General features: G+C 35.3%; 1 long non-coding RNA gene across 1 annotated transcript; it reads right to left on the reverse strand.

The window, feature by feature from the left end:
* Nucleotides 1–2,103: 2,103 nt before the first annotated feature.
* Nucleotides 2,104–12,207, reverse strand: LOC131486192 (uncharacterized). Its single transcript, XR_009249227.1, has 3 exons — nucleotides 12,130–12,207; nucleotides 10,557–10,638; nucleotides 2,104–2,523 (listed from the first exon to the last, which is right to left on the reverse strand). It is a non-coding gene; the product is annotated as an uncharacterized LOC131486192 (long non-coding RNA).
* Nucleotides 12,208–16,329: the final 4,122 nt, after the last annotated feature.

A 16,329-nucleotide genomic window follows, 5' to 3' on the forward strand; every position in this document is an offset into this window, starting at 1 on the left:
TAAATGTGCTCAGAATGCTGATGTTAGCCTACAGTTGGGAAAACTCATGTAACACAAAGCCTATTTTATAATAAAGCTTTAAATATATGATCATTTATTGAACATTCTACAGGAAGTGGGGAAAAAAAGAGTGGTTTTATGGGTTGTATGAGTACAGGTTGTATTGGTTGCTTACCCTCGTGACCATATGTCTGACTAGGAGCTGAGGCTTGCTGTCACTGCCCAGCCTCATGACAGAATATCATACCACATATTACCGTGCTGGGAAAAGTTCAAAATTCAAAGTATAGTTTTTACTGAGTGTGTGTCACTTTCACACCATTGTAAAGTCAGAAGATCGTAAGTCGAACTGTGTAAGTCTGGGGACCTTCTGTAGTAAGCAAAGGCCCTACCCAGAGAAGATGTTCAAAGAATAGATGTAAAAGGAAGATGAAGGGATGAAGGAAGGAAAATTAAAACAGATGCAATTTTAAAATACAAGTATAGCCATCATACCATTGAACTTTTATTGAATTTTATTGAGTTTTAGCTAATGAATGTCTCCTATATTTTATCTCATTTAATCCTTACCACTAACATACAAATAGTCATTGACTTTATGTTCTTTACACTAATGCTGATGAAACTGTGAAGTATCTTTCCCACAATCATACATCTAGCAAGGGGCACAGTCAGGAGTGACCATAGTGATGTTTGACCACAAAGCCCTTTTACAACAAAACAAGAAGGTAATTACACATCAGGTTGAATGGGGGGTAGTTTCCTGGAGAAGATGAACCAAACTGTGATGAGGAAGCATTTTAGGCAGGAGAGCAAAGTAACTGATAGATGCAAGGGTGTGGTGCTGGGGATATGGGGAAGCACGTGACAGTAAAAAGAGCTAACATGCATACCGTTTATACATAGTCCCAAGTGTAAGTCATTTTGTTCAGAGCTTTTCCTATATTAGTGCATGAACTGAATTATGCTTTATTTCATATATTCTTTTTATTGACTCACTTTTTGCTGAAATAAACTTACTCATAAAGAAAACGCTATAGCACATCCACAAACAGAAAACATGTTTTGCATAGTAGTAAACCATAATATAAACTGGAAGGAAAATAAGTTCTTGAATTCTAGTTAAGATGTTGATGCCTGTCTGCATGCCTAACATTCTGAGTCTGGAGTCTGCCTTTCATTTATTTTAAAGGAAAATTATAATGATATAAATAATTGTTCATTGAATTTGTGCATTTATTATGTGTGAGGCACTCTGTTTTTTAAATACTTTATGTGTGTACGATGCCACATTTGATCCTGACAACAACTGCTTGAGGGAGGATATTTTATTATCTCTTCTCTAAGGATAAGGAAGCTATAGAGACTTATTTAGCAAGTGGTACAGTGATATTACTAGAGACAAACGAGACAGAAACCAAATTTTCCTATTTCATAAATGAGAAGAGTTGAAAGAAGTTGAGGAAAGAGCTGACTTTTCAGCCATGAGATTCAGTGTTGTGATTAGATAATCGCTAATGTCTGATGTTCCAATACTCACTTAACCTCTCCTCTTACCACCCACTCAGTGCTTGGGAGCATTAAGGGAGGGAATACAGCGTGATATAGCACTAAGTTCTAACATCATTATCTTTTTGTGAACTAGACTGTGACATCATATTTGGTGTACAAACACATTCCTATGAGTAGGGAGAGGAAGGGAAGGGCAAGTAGTCTTGAATTACTTTATACCTCCACTGAGCTAAGATGTCACACTTTACAGGAAGTAGAAGGAAAATAAAGCATAAAGACATCCATAAAGGATCATAGACAAGTATTTTAATAAAAGTCATGTGTTTTTTTAATACCAAAAATGAGTGTTGGGGAGACAAGTTGACAAATTGAACAAGGGAGTTAGATCTCAGGCATTTAGAAGGGACTCAATCAGTAGTACAGTAACATGACTCCACCTACCACTTTTTTTTTTTTAACTGAAGAATTGGTTTCTACAAAGTGTATGTTTCATGTGCTGATTTAGGCAAAGTATTTGTGTTTCTTTTTTTAATTTTTTTAATGTTTTTATTTTTGAAGGAGAGAAAGAGAGAGAGCATGAGTGGGAAGGAGCAGAGAGAGAGGGATACACAGAATCCGAATCAGACTTCAGGCTCTGAGCTGTCAGCACAGAGCCCAATGCAGGGCTCAAACTCATGAACCGTGAGATCATGACATGAGCTGAAGCCAGACGCTCAACTGGCTGTGCCACCCAGGCTCCCCAAATTATTTGCGTTTCTTTATAGTTACCACTAGAACACATTCATGTAATATTTATGCATCCCATTGGTCCTGCATTGCAAAGATGTGAGATCTAGATGAATATGATCGTGACTGCATAGCACCGTCTAGTTAGATTTACTAATGAGAAAAATGAAGGTGTTTCTTCTAATAAAGTGAATTCTCAATCCATCTCAATTCAGTCTCCTAAGTGATGTTTCATTCTCCTAGGAAGAGTACTTGGTGTGGTCCATGTGAGAGGAGCAATCCTTTCTAGGAAGGAAAAGAAAGGAAAATGCAAAATTTCCATTCTCCAAAATTGAGTTGGCCTTAGACAATTGATATTTCTTCACTTGTAATGCCAGATTAGTAGCAGAGGAAAACATGGTGCCACAGAAAGACGTTTATATGATTTAGTGTGCTCCAAAATGTCTTTTGTCCACAAATCCCCCATAACACCATCAAGTTATGCCATTGGACATTTATTAAATATAAACGTGCTATGTCTGAGATAGAATGTGCTAAACATGTGGCAAGCAACATTCATTCCACTGTAGTGAAGATTGACTTCTCTCTGGGGATGACACAGTCATGGGATAGTGGGGAAAGAGAGGCATTGTTGGCATAAGGTGCTGGTAATGAGAAAGAAATTGCCATATTCAAAAACTCAGAAAGTTCTGCAACTTTGTTGACAAGAAGTGATTGCTAAGAGGGAATAGAGCTATGCTAAAAATGGTACCCATCCACTCTATGCCTTTGTTAAGTGTAGGTTCTGTATAATGTATGTATAAGCAACTAATTAACCACTTAATTCAGGCTGTGTGTGTTGTAGCAAGTAAAGGTAAAGTCCAGACCCCAAAATCCTTTTCTGGCAATAACCTCTGCTGAAATTATTTAGACAAATGTGCCTACTACATTTTAGATACCATTTATGTTAGCCAGCAAGGAAAATTATTAAAATGGACATCTTTTGCTTATATATATGAGCAGAACTCATGTACAATAATGGCCTGTTTCCATCCAGGATAACTATTCCTTTGTGCACCAGAGTATTGAACAAGTTTTGGCTTTACTGGGTCAGATTTTCCTCCTTTGTGCTCATATCTCAAACTGCTTATTTCTATCATAGCCCTGTTCAGTACTATCATACATTTTAAAAAAAAAGACAATAACCACAGGACAAGGCAGATCAATAGTCCACTTATGAATTGTTACAAAACTTCAGGGGCAGTAGAGATTTGAGCAAATATGGTACCAAGGAACTTCATGGAAGAGCCAGATGAACTAAACATTGAAGGTTGGATAGAGAATGGAGCAGGGTATACAGACCACATTGCATGACTATTATGATTAAATGCATGTGGTGGGAGAAGAAAAAAGTATCTAAAACTCCCCTTTCCTAGGGTCGTTTCTTGATGAATGTCCCCAAAGCATTTTCTTAAAGTCTCTCTTTTTTTAAACCTGACGTATTAGAGAACAGATCAAAGCAGAGGAAAAGACAAAACAATATGCATGAGGAGTCATCTGGGCACCTGTGTTGTTAAGGCAACCGCTTTAGACAGGAGGGAAGGGAATGTACCTTAACAGCAAATAATTGAATCATATCTACCTCTCATAAAAATGTGTTAGCTTGAGCTGTTGTATCCAATAAATGCCTACCATCTTATGAATGTCTTCTCAATTGTATTGTGAATTCAACTTAAACAAAGCACAATTAATTTTATGCTAGCAACCAACAATTTGGTTTTCTTAATATATTCATATTGGTAATGAATTCTTATAGAGCACCTTTCATTTTCTTTACTAGATAGATATCTTTATACAAGGCATGAATATTCCATGCAGATCCATTTTTCCAACACCTGTTGAAATTAAAAGAAGGAGTATACTCTCAAAAACAGTTTTACCAGCCTGGTCATTCACATATCTAACCATGGTGATTAAACCCATATTTAGTACTTTCCCCAAAGATCTGTAAATGCTGGTATAAGTTCCATAAACTGAAATACATTGCTGTAAGGTTAAGAGAATATCATTGTTAACGATGCCCCTTAGTGCACTTATACTTTCCTTCTATGAGTTATTGGCTGAGGGACATTCCCAAGCCATATGGATATATATTCTCTAGTCATTATGGAAATTCCAATGTGAGCACTGGTATTCTCAATTTTTAATATCGTCTGTGTGGAAAGCACAGGATGTCCTCAGTTTGCCTCTTTTAAAAAAAAATCACCTTCAGAGAGGACCAATGTGGCATGCAAAATGAACTTCCTTCAAAGCCAACATTTCTTGGGAATGGTTCTGTACTATATTCAGGTTTATTTTCCATTTAGCCTGGACCATTAGGTCTTTTAAGTTGCCATCATTCAAGACGTTTTTACAACTTTGGTGTCGCATGATTGCTCCTGGAAAATTTTTGGTCCCACTTTAACACCTTAACATGCAAATCCCCATCATCAGGATCTCCAAGCAATAAGTAGAATCAGCTTATGAATCTAGAAAAGAGAAAGACTCCACAGGGTTTATCACAGATCAAGGCGCTTGTGCTCTAAGGAATAGGTTGGATAGAGTATTGCAAACACATTCCTATTTAAGAATCCCATCAAATGAATCCTGCTATGTGCTGATGCTTAAACCCTGAATCCTCCATTAACCTGCCAAGGGAATACCTATCCTACAGTACAGCCTTTCTTGTCTGAGCATCTCCTCAGTTTAATTCAGTACCATCCATTCAGGCACTGCATCATAACTTTATTGATAACCTATTATATGTTGCAAAATTGAGAGTCATTTTCTTTAGAGAATGATTCTTTTCGTTTTGACATGCCTGATACTAAAATCTAGTCCTAAGAAAGTTTAGGAATATGAGCATTTTGCAGGATATATACCAACTAGTAAATGAAAAAAAATATATATATATATATATGAAAATATATATATATATATATATTTACAATTTCTGTGTGTATACCTCATATAATAACTGGAAAAATTAGGTGAATATTCAAGTCTATAGAGCTAGAATGTGGGGAAGATGGGGCTTGAAACCAGGAAAGTTATTTACAACTATACAGAGAGACCCTCAATAGCTATATTATGAACTTTTGCGGAATCTCATATAACTCTAAAATTTTGAAAATATCTTTGACATTTCTATACAATTTACTGCCATCTTCAATCAGTTAACCAATTTCTATTAATTTATAGTATTATAGTCATCATTCACTAAAGGTCTAGGTACTGGGTATTATAATATGGACTTTATTGTCATATTTGATAATTAACAAAAGGCCTCTTATGGGTCATATTATATATATTTTATGTATAGGATCTGAGGCTTTGAAAAGTTGAGATTTCTTCTTGAGGCTATATTGTCAGTATGTCAGGCCATTTCATCAGATCCTCAGTAAGCTGAGAATCAGAGACATCAGCCAAAGCTTGTCGATTTCTGAAGCCTGAGTTTATCTTATTTTGCCACACTGCCTTGAATTCTAATCCTTTCACTGTCCTATTCTTTTCATCCTTCTCTGGTTCTTTCAAGCCTTTGTGTCTTCTCACTTTCTGTGTAATTATTACTGTCTTTTGCAAGAACTCTGTGTATCCAGTGACTTCCTATCCCAGATCTATCTGTTCACTATTGTGGATACAAAATCCTTGGAAGCATAGGTCAGCATTATTGCCCACTTCCCTGATCAAAATCTTTCAAATGATTGGTTCATTGATGTTTTACGAATAAAATCTGAAATGTTTATCTTGACATCAAACACAAATCCCAAAGTTAATTCCAAATACTGTCTTCTACAAACTCTATTTCACCTTCAAATTCTACTAATGAAAAGTCAAATCCAGTGTATAACCTGTACATCTCCTGTACATTCTAATAGCATATTTTCTTTTTCTGACTTTCTTCCAAATCTGCTTAATAACAAACCAATCATGCTTAAAACCCCAGTTTTAATGTGTCCTTTCTCATCTCATTGAAAATGGCAATTCTTTACCCTCTCAATGCCCATAACCCTTGTTCTATTCCTGTTATGAAATTCATTATCATTTACTTTGCAGCATTGTGTACATGTATTATCTCGTAATTAGCCTAATGGAGTTTTGAATGACTAAGACCTTTGATTCTCTTGTCTGTACTTCCATCTCTGAATCTGCCCTGTCCTACAGTTGACTTGCCTGTCCTCCCATCTCCAAATCTAGTACACTTGACTTTGCTTGCCTCATCCAGTTCCACCAGTTATGTGTATCGATTGCTAAGACTTAGGACCTCTAATATACTCTAGAGTGGCCAATCATCATGGCTTGCCTGAGACTGTCTCAGTTTTCCTGGGATTGTCCTGCTTTTAGTACTGTGTAACGTATGTCTGGAAAAATCTTCTCAGTCCCAGGTAAACAAGGATGGTTTATCATCTACTTACCCTCTGATAATTATGCCCCTTTTCTATTTGGCTTTTAATCAGCAGAGAGCTTGCCAAGCTCCATCTGATTAATTGCCTGTATCTTTTCTAGAATAATCATAGTGTTCTATTCTCCAACTTCTGCCAATATGAGCTCCTGGGATTTCCCTAGAACCTGGCCAGTTTTTCTCTTCTACAATAATATCCTTGCCTCATGTCTTTTTCTCTATTCTCAGTGCTTACACTTTTACTTTATTGTGTGTGTTGTTGTTGCATTGGTTTTTTTTCACCCCAATGTTCTAATACTCTAATTAGGATGTTGTTTCTGGTATTGTGTGGATCATAAGATCTGTTAATTATAGACATAGTAGTCTGTAGTCTAATTCTTATTTCCAGAGTTTAGGGTTCCAACTCTAATTTGTCTTATTTCTTCCAATTTTATTTTGCTTGAGCAAGGCTAACATATTTGGGACTTGACTCAAAGAACAAACTTTTGATAGGTTGGTCACTATGAATTTTAGATTTGTCACTGTAAATGTTAAATCTGTTCAACTGTTAAATGCTCATTTTTAAAATGTTATTAGTAATAATTTCCTATTGCCTTCTTTGAAAGAATTAAACAAGGTGGGGAAAAACATATATTCCAATGCCCAATATGTTATAAATGTTCAATGAATTATAATTTATTGTTAGAAAAAACATGAAGCATTAGGCGTGTTTTAACAAAAAGAGGAGATGCCTGGTTTTTCAGTGGCACCACCTTCACTGCACACACCTTCAGGGGCCTTCAAACACTGGGCTGCAGACCACAAAGGAGTCACACTGAAGATAATAAAAGTAAAGGGAGAATATTCCAGGGATCCCACCTTATTGGTTAGGATAAACTAATCCCACTTATATTCTGGTGGTAATTTTTTTTCACCTCGATCCTTGTTGCTAATTTCACAGAATATACTCTGGTGAGGTTCATCCTGAAATGTAGTGTAAAGTAACAAAAACAAAATATCTGAATCTGCATCTAAAAACATCTCACACAGGGCCAGGTCTAGGGTAAGGCAAGTCAGATATTTATGTTAGGCACACAATTTAAGGAGGTTCCAAAAGACTCAGTCATCAAGATAATAATACTTATTAGAACATTTTTCAAATCAAAATTATTGCAAAAATGAACAGTAAGTGAGATATTACAATGGAGATATGATCAGTATTATTGATTTTTTTTTATTTTGCCCAAAGCTCCAATATGTTTTCTCACACCACTGATCTGCCAATACAAACACAAAAAATATAAAAGAATCTAGATTCATGAGAATACATTCAGAAGTTATTCTATTAGGTACAAGGATAAAAATTATTTGGAAAGTATTTCCATGGTGTATTCAGTTCAGGGTTCTATAGATTTGGTTTTTAGGGGCAAAATTAATAGGAAATTTTGGGGCCTTGTGGTGATTGTCTCAGAATTACATAAAACGAGCTGTCTGCACTAAGGGGAACAAGGAAGGATTCAAATGTTTGTCATGGATCTATTATGAATACATAGTTGCGCACGTATGATCTTACTTAATCCTCACAACAACCGATCACTGTTTTTAGACCTTAGGAAACTGAAGTTCATGAAGGCAAACAGCTTTCCCAAATGGTTAATTGTCTGGACTTACTAAGATTTGTCTAACTTCTAACCAAGTGACATCTTCTCTCTTACCTTTTATTTAGATTGTTCATGCCTTCGAGTAAAGTGAAATTGAAAACGTCTAACTAGGCCAGCAGTCCTCTCCTGCCTTTCTCTCTCTTTCTTCCTTCCTTCCTTCCTTCCTTCCTTCCTTCCTTCCTTCCTTCCTTCCTTCCTTTCTCTTTCTCTTTTTCTCTTTCTCATTCTAACTGGCTTGCAGTACTTGTCAAATGCCATTGTCTCTTCCAGTATGTCTTCTCCACCACCTTCTATCTTCTAACTTGATTCCTTCAGATGCTCCATTAAGCATATATTTTAAAATTCTGGAACATGAAATCAGAAATTAACAGTGCTAATTACCTGCTACTAACTAGCCTGTCTTCCTTTTCAAAAGAGGAATGAATTAGATCATGATTCCTAAAAAAAAAAAAAATCCATTCCAGAATTGTTGATATGTCTTAAGATAAAAAGAGCGGGCTTACTAGTGGGCTACTGAAATACTTTAAAATCAAGTTTGCCTTCCTTAATTAATTTTAAACGGTTGTGCAATTTACAATGTGAATTTCATCAGAGGAGGAGAGTATGGGTCCCAGTAGTGCAAGGAAGGCAAGTCTGCAGTGGGTATTGGGTTGATGGGGCTGGATTTATCAAGTTTGATCAGTCATAGAGGAAGTTTGTGGTGTTTTTTTATGATTGAAATATTGATTTTATTGTGAAATTTTATTCCTTAATCATAGGGGAAAGTCGGGAAAGGAAGCAGCAAACAACTACACAAAATGCACATGTTTCTCACTGACATAGGGTCTGCTCTGACAGCAAACCTCTTCATGGACATAGTGGTAAAATAAAAAGTCTTGGCCTCCATTCCCCCAGAAGACATCCCATGCTTTTGTGGACAGATCTAATACACTTCCTGAAAGAATCCAGATTCCCCTTTTAGGGAGCCCTACCAAGAGGTAACAGATGTCCACCACTGGGGATTCTGTGACGTGTAGTGCCTTTGCATAGTTATCTTTGAGATCACAAGATGATTCAAGAATGAAAAAGGTACCCAGACCACACCTCCCTGATCTATATTTAAATAGTTTCTTAGAAATTGTTTTGTATTTCTTGCTAAATATCCCTCCACATTTCTTACATAACTCTTGACAGGCAAGATATTTGTTTGATACTAATTCATTGACCTTCTCCCTTTATATCTGATGCAGTGGTGTAGAAGGCACTCCATAAATTTGGTTGAGGGAATAAATGATTTAATGAATCAATCATTCATTCAGTATTTATATGATTGTTCCATGGTCATTTATTTGGATATGGAAAAATTAAATTTCATCTTATCATAGAACTCTATATGGGTACTTGCACTCTTTTAATATATCCTAGCCAGTAGGGCTCAATGTCTGTGTTTCCAAATGAATATTTACTTCGTCACTGGGATGAATCTCACCATGGCCAGGAATTGTCAGCAGGTTTGCCAAGTGACCTCAACTAGCTATAAGGATCTGCTCTTGGAACTCTGTCACAATGCAGTGATGACATAACTACTTTCAGAGAAATGACCTATCATGTGAAGTGAACAAAAGATTTCAGGATGCCACGATGTCATTTTGCAAATTATATTCCATAGTGCTCCAGATATATTCCCTCTAAATGTCTGAGAGGGTTGAAGTTGTTTTTGGTGAATGACAGATTGTTGCTTTTGGACAATTTACTCAACAGTGATAACATTGAAATGGAGACTGTAGACAAGGTGGAAAATAAATGATCCTTGAGTAAATGGCAATGATGGGAACCTTGGCTGTCTTTTGTAGGAGAGATTCTGTAAAAGCCATCCCAAAGAGCTTGAATATTATGGAAAAATCACTGGGAAGCCTTCTCCAAAAGAAGTGACTAAGAACAATACACTTCTCATACATTTTCACGTTTCTCTCCTACCTCAATACGTTCTTTTAACTTAAAATATGTAGTAAAAACTTAAAAAGGAGATAATCCATTTAATTTGAATTTATTTATAAGCTGTAAAGTTTTTGATGTTTCTGTTCTACATGCTCCTGTACACAAACAAATGAACTATTTTGAGATTGGAGCTGGGCAAGGAACCATTAGAAACTCCCTTTCAGACATTTTACTGGTGGCACAATTAACTTCCACCACAATAAAGAAGCCACGACTATAATTTCTGCCCCGGATGAGATTCTTAAAACTTGGCTAATGATTTAATTACCTGTGACACTTACTCAAGTTCTCCTCTATTTATTTCTTGCAAAGTTGTTCGCACTTCCCTGGAAGTATCTCACTATGGATTCTTCAAAACAAAATCTGTCAGTCAGTTAAGGAGAAAGAAACACAGATTATGTGTTCACATAGTTAAGTCTTGTAAGGATGAGACCGTGCAGGTGGAACAGTGAATACCCCTTTAGATATTCTAGCTATTATTAACTTTTTAAAAATGTTTCTGTGACTTCTGCTCATAAGTCTCTAAAGGAGGACATTTTGGATAAAAGTTTAATAATGAACTGCAAATGTTATTTTACTTTCTAGATCTTATTCAAAAAACTGTGTGTGTGTGTGTGTGCATTTGTGTGTCTTCACTTGTCCTAAATACTCACTTGTTTCTTGTTATCAATAAGACTTACTACTTGATTTGTCTAGAATCTGTATATTAAAATCAAAAATATTTTTCATCTTGTTAATCTTTTTGTATTTCAGCAGTGGGTCATTTTCTACATTTGTAGTATATTTATGAATCAGTTTTATAATTATAAATTATCTATAGATATTTCCAATATGAAGTACATATGTGTGTGTGTGTGTGTGTGTGTGTATATATATATATATATATATATATATATATATATATATATATATATCTCATATAAAATTTAACCAACTCCTAAATTCTATGGTGTGGTTTTGAGATCAGTATATTAACATCAGATATGGAATCGAGAAATCCTTTGTGGTGGTATATACACCATGCCTATCCCTGGACTGAGGGTCTCCACATTTAAAAATAATTTCATTTTTTAACTTTAACACAAATATCCTAAGTTGCATGCAAAAAATTAGTCATTACATAAACCTATCAGTTATGAAAAAATGTTAACTTAAATCAGTGGCTAATTAATAAATATATTTTGTATTCACAATATGTAAGAATATGTTTTAGGTATTTAATTAATAAAATTATACTGGATTTTGCTTCCTTTAAGTTCCATAATGGCTTAGTTATAATATGAAGAAAAATTGTTCTAACTTCAAAGCCTTGAATAACTATATTATGTCTTCTGAATTCCTCTGAAGAGCAAAGTTAGGAGCAGTGATTATTCTCCAAAACATAATTAATAATTGATTTTATATAGACAACCCTCCCCATAATTTCTCTTCACTGTTTTTCCACAAACTAAATTCAGGCATGTGTTCTTCCTTATTTCCCCCTCTCCTTTTCTGTCTACCACATTTTGCATGTGTTATTTTTCATCTGTTTCTTATGTAAGTCAGTTTAGGCAAGAAAGAAATGAGGTAGAGAGACTGAGAAAAGGGAATGATACTGTGAGTCACTAATTTTTCAAACCTCCCCCCAACACACACATACTCCATCCATGACACAACATATAGAGGTAATCACCAAGAACATTGTGATCCTTCATGACAGTAACTCAACACATGGTAGCTAAACAGTACTGCTGCTGACTAAACTCAGTACTATTTAGAAATAATCATACAACAATTAGATACCTAATAATTACTCTGTCTGCTCTCTAAGTTATAACACGATTAATCAGATAAACAGAAAATACATTTATATACCTTCTCTATTTCTCTATCAATGGAGCCTTATACCATTTAGGGCACAATTTACCATATTCTGCGACCTGTGCCATGCATTCTAGAACTCTCCCTAAAAATCCAGAACTCTTAGTGCTGTCAATCCATTGTCAAGACAGAATATATGCCTGTGATCTAGGCCAAGTCTACCATTAGTACCCAAGGACACTCCTTCCTTCAGTACTACTCACTTTTGCATTCCATTCACATAGCTCAGAGTACCTTATTCCAGAGAATTCTTCAAATCTATCTCCCTGAGTCAGGACACGAGGCCACAGACCCAACCTCATTATTTTCCCTCATAGTAGGATCAACCTGATTCTATTGAGCAATTCCACATGAATCTCATTTTCACCTAGATACATGTAGCTCTGCCTTCCTATTTAATGTGTGGCTCATGTTTCAACAGCTTCAGCATATCACCTAGGAGCATGTTAGAAGTCCAAACTCTCGGAACCCAACACCTCTATGTACTGAATCAAAATCTGCATTTTAACAAGATTCCTCAGGATCCATATGTACATTAAAATGAAGAGCACTGGTTTGGGGGTTAGGGGTAGATAATGATTTCACATATAAACCTCCCAGGCCGAATTGGCTATTCAAATGCCTGCAAAAGACATGGAGGCAATGGAAATGTGACAAGAAAGTCAGACATAAAACCAGCCAGGAGTAGTGGTAAATGAGAAATATATTTTATAAATGTTCCATTTAAAATGGTACAGAGGCCACATGTTTCTCGTTAATTATTGTCATTCAGGAAAGTGGATTCTAGATGTGTCAGACCTTCTGAATTTTAGGAAAGGAAATTTTTTTGCAGTTAAATTTTTAATTATTCACATATTAGTAACTAATCACATTTTTAAACATTGTGTGAGCCTAGCAAATACATCTGCATGCTGCATCACTAGTTTGCAACCGCTGTTTTGAGGGCTATCTTCACATTAAAGGAGAGTATTTAAAGAAAACCAGACCTGAGGCATTTTTAATATTTTGGATAATTTTAGTAAAGTTTTTAAGGAGTCAATACCTTAATTATAACTGCAAAAAAGCTGCAAAGCTAACCTAAGGGGTGTCTCTGTGACCGCATTTAGTATAGAGAACTAGCAACAGCTTCCTTGAGAAAGTGAAATAATAGCTAAATTCTGATGGCTGAGAAAAAACAAAAATTAAACAAAGGAGAGTAGAAGTAGGCAAGGAGATGTGGAAAAGTTTCCAGGAGAGAAAACAGTGAACAAAGGCCTAAGAATGGAAAAAGTTAAGTGCATTTGAGGAATTGAAGAAAGGCCTGGTGACTTAAACTGGCTTGTGATTATGGCACAAAAGGGTTAAATCATGAAATTCACTTTGTACTCTCAGCATTGGCATCTTTCGTAAAATAAATATGGAAAATTTTGTGACATAGAATATGATTGAGGATTTACCTGTACAAACATAACTTTACATTATCTTATTGGCCAACAAACTCCTCCTCCTATGGAAGGGAGCAATGAATGGATTCTAAAGAAGCATCTGAAATATTATAGTCCTATCTAACATTCTGATTCTAAATGTGGCCTCATTTCGAAGAAGGTTAAAGGCTTTACATTCTCTGGTTTCCTCAGTCAGCCTTCCATGTGCCTTGAAAACACTTTAGCGTGTCAGCAATGTGGTGCGAGTTAAAGGGACTAGTAAGTTTCTCCCAAAAGATATTTCTCTGTTGCCCTATCTAGTGCCAGAATCTTAACTATTGAATATCCAGTTCCTTCACACGTAAAATATGCAAACCTTTATAATGTTATGAGATATATATATATATATGAGATATATATATATATATATATGAGATATATACATATATATATATATATAATGCAAGATAAGGTGTTTACAGTCCCGAGGAGATGCTGTTATCAATAAACATTAATTCCCCTTTTCTTGGACGTGAGGCCAAATAAATATTTAAATAAAAGAAAAAGGAGCCAACAGAAATTACTTAAGGTAAACAGTGTAAAACAAGATGAAAGCAGGATTTTGAAAAATACAAATTCATAGTATACCCTAAGACAAGACATGAGACCTGGTGAAAGAAAATGATAAAAATTATATAATGGATATCTCCTTCTGTCAGTATTCTCAATGTGTATCATTACTATATGTATAGCTACAATGGAACAGGGTAGTAAAACTTGAAGACATGTGTGAATATCATACAAATTGCCCCATCTTATTAGATTTTTTCATTGATTATAATATTATCTTGTTTTTCAAGGAAATAAAACCAATCCCTTTTTGTGTTTTTTATAACACATATATATGTACACACGTAAATACCTGCATGTAATTGAAATCATCCTTACAGTTACTTTCCATCCTTTTTGTTGTTTCTTTTACTTCTAGGTAGAATTCTACCTTATAATTGTTTAAAGAATAGTCATCCTGCAGCATATTCCCTTTGGGGATGAATTCTAATGTCCTAGAGTGTGCTGAAAGGTACAGATTGATTATAACCTCTATTTACCTCGTGGATCAGTAAGTGATAAATCGCTCTCCTTTGGGCTCCACAAGGCTGCAATGCTGGCTGCAGCATATTCACCCTGGAGGGCACTGCTGAGCCTAAAATTATTTAGAAATGTTGGGAAGTTAGGTGCCTCATTTCAAGGAAGAAAGGAACCTTTTAAAAACTTTTTAATATGTATGCATCATATTTGCATCAGTAACTTTCTCTTTTGACTTCATATTCTTCTTTTTTGAAAAGTCTGTCCTGGGAGGCTGAGAGCTATAGTGTTGATTTCAACATACAACTTTTCTATTTAAAAAAGTAGAAAATGGCACCTCTCTGTTTCACGTCCATTCTTAAAAGTCCATGAATAAATGAATGAATGAACAATAGCAAGTAAGGAACTAATGAACTGACTTTGTGGTTACATAAAGAATATTGTCATGCATTGGCTTAAATTCACTTAAATTCTGTTGGCATTTACTCCTTTACTTTTTTTTTTTTTGGATGCATAAATGGCCAACTTTGTTAGAAATGTGGAAGAATTTATATATAATGTCCTTAGAGTATGTATTTAATAAAGTTTATCTTAGCAGATACTCCAAACACACCTGTTTTTTGTTTATTAAATTATATTCCAGTTAGATTATTGCTTGTGTCAGAGCTTCCAAATATGAAAAACAATTACACCATAGTAATCCCAAAAGCTAAATGTGAAATTAATTCAACAAAGGAAGCCAAAAATTCCGTGACATCATGCTTGATGCCCCTGACAACTGAGGTGTACTTCACTACATGTCAGGACAACTGGCCAACCAGCAAGTGTGTAAGTTTTTCTTTTTTTTCCTGAATCCAAGTCCATATTTCCATAAAGCTTCCATATGAACTGATAAGAACTGTATCTCATATTTACTCTTTCATGTATGTATTTTTTTCATTTGTTCATTCTTTTTAAAAGCTTGCTATTTGAAAGACTTTATGTGTTTGGTACTATGGCATAGTAAAAGTTAAAACAAAGATGTATCTAGACCTCAGACTACTTATAGTATTGTTGAGACATATTACGTTCTCAAAATACTATAAGGAAGAGTATACTGTAGTAGGGAGCATAGCTATATAATGAGGAGAAAACAGGCTTTGGGGAAGGTTACTTGGGTTCCTATTTTAGCCCCACTGTGCTGTGAAAGTTTGTCAAAGTCTCTGTACTCCAGTTGCCTTCCTTATAAAATAACAATAGAAAGAATACTTCCCTTATGTGTTGTTTTTGGGATTGAGACAACATATGAAAGGTCCTTAAAATAATGCCTAAGTTATAATGGCTAAATATATATTAAGGCTGCAAATAAATTTATTTCCATTTCAGACCAAAGAAGTTCACATTATATTCATGCATGATATTAAATTTTGTTTATTTTTTTAATTCCAGTATTCTTTTTTTTAATTTTTAATGTTTATTCATTTTTTGAGAGAGAGAGACACACACACACACACACACACACACACACACACACAAAGATAGACAGTAAGTGGCAGAGGGGCAGAGAGAGAGGGAGACACAGAATTTGAAGCAGGCTCCAGGCTCTGAGCTCTCAACACAGAGCCCGATGCAGGGCTCGAACTCACAGACCACAAGATCATGACCTGAGCTGAAGTTGGACACTCAACTGACTGAGCCACCCAGGTGCCCCTTTAATTCCAGTGTT

Source organism: Neofelis nebulosa, chromosome 9 (genome assembly GCF_028018385.1).
Source record: "Neofelis nebulosa isolate mNeoNeb1 chromosome 9, mNeoNeb1.pri, whole genome shotgun sequence".
Lineage (NCBI taxonomy): Eukaryota > Metazoa > Chordata > Mammalia > Carnivora > Felidae > Neofelis > Neofelis nebulosa.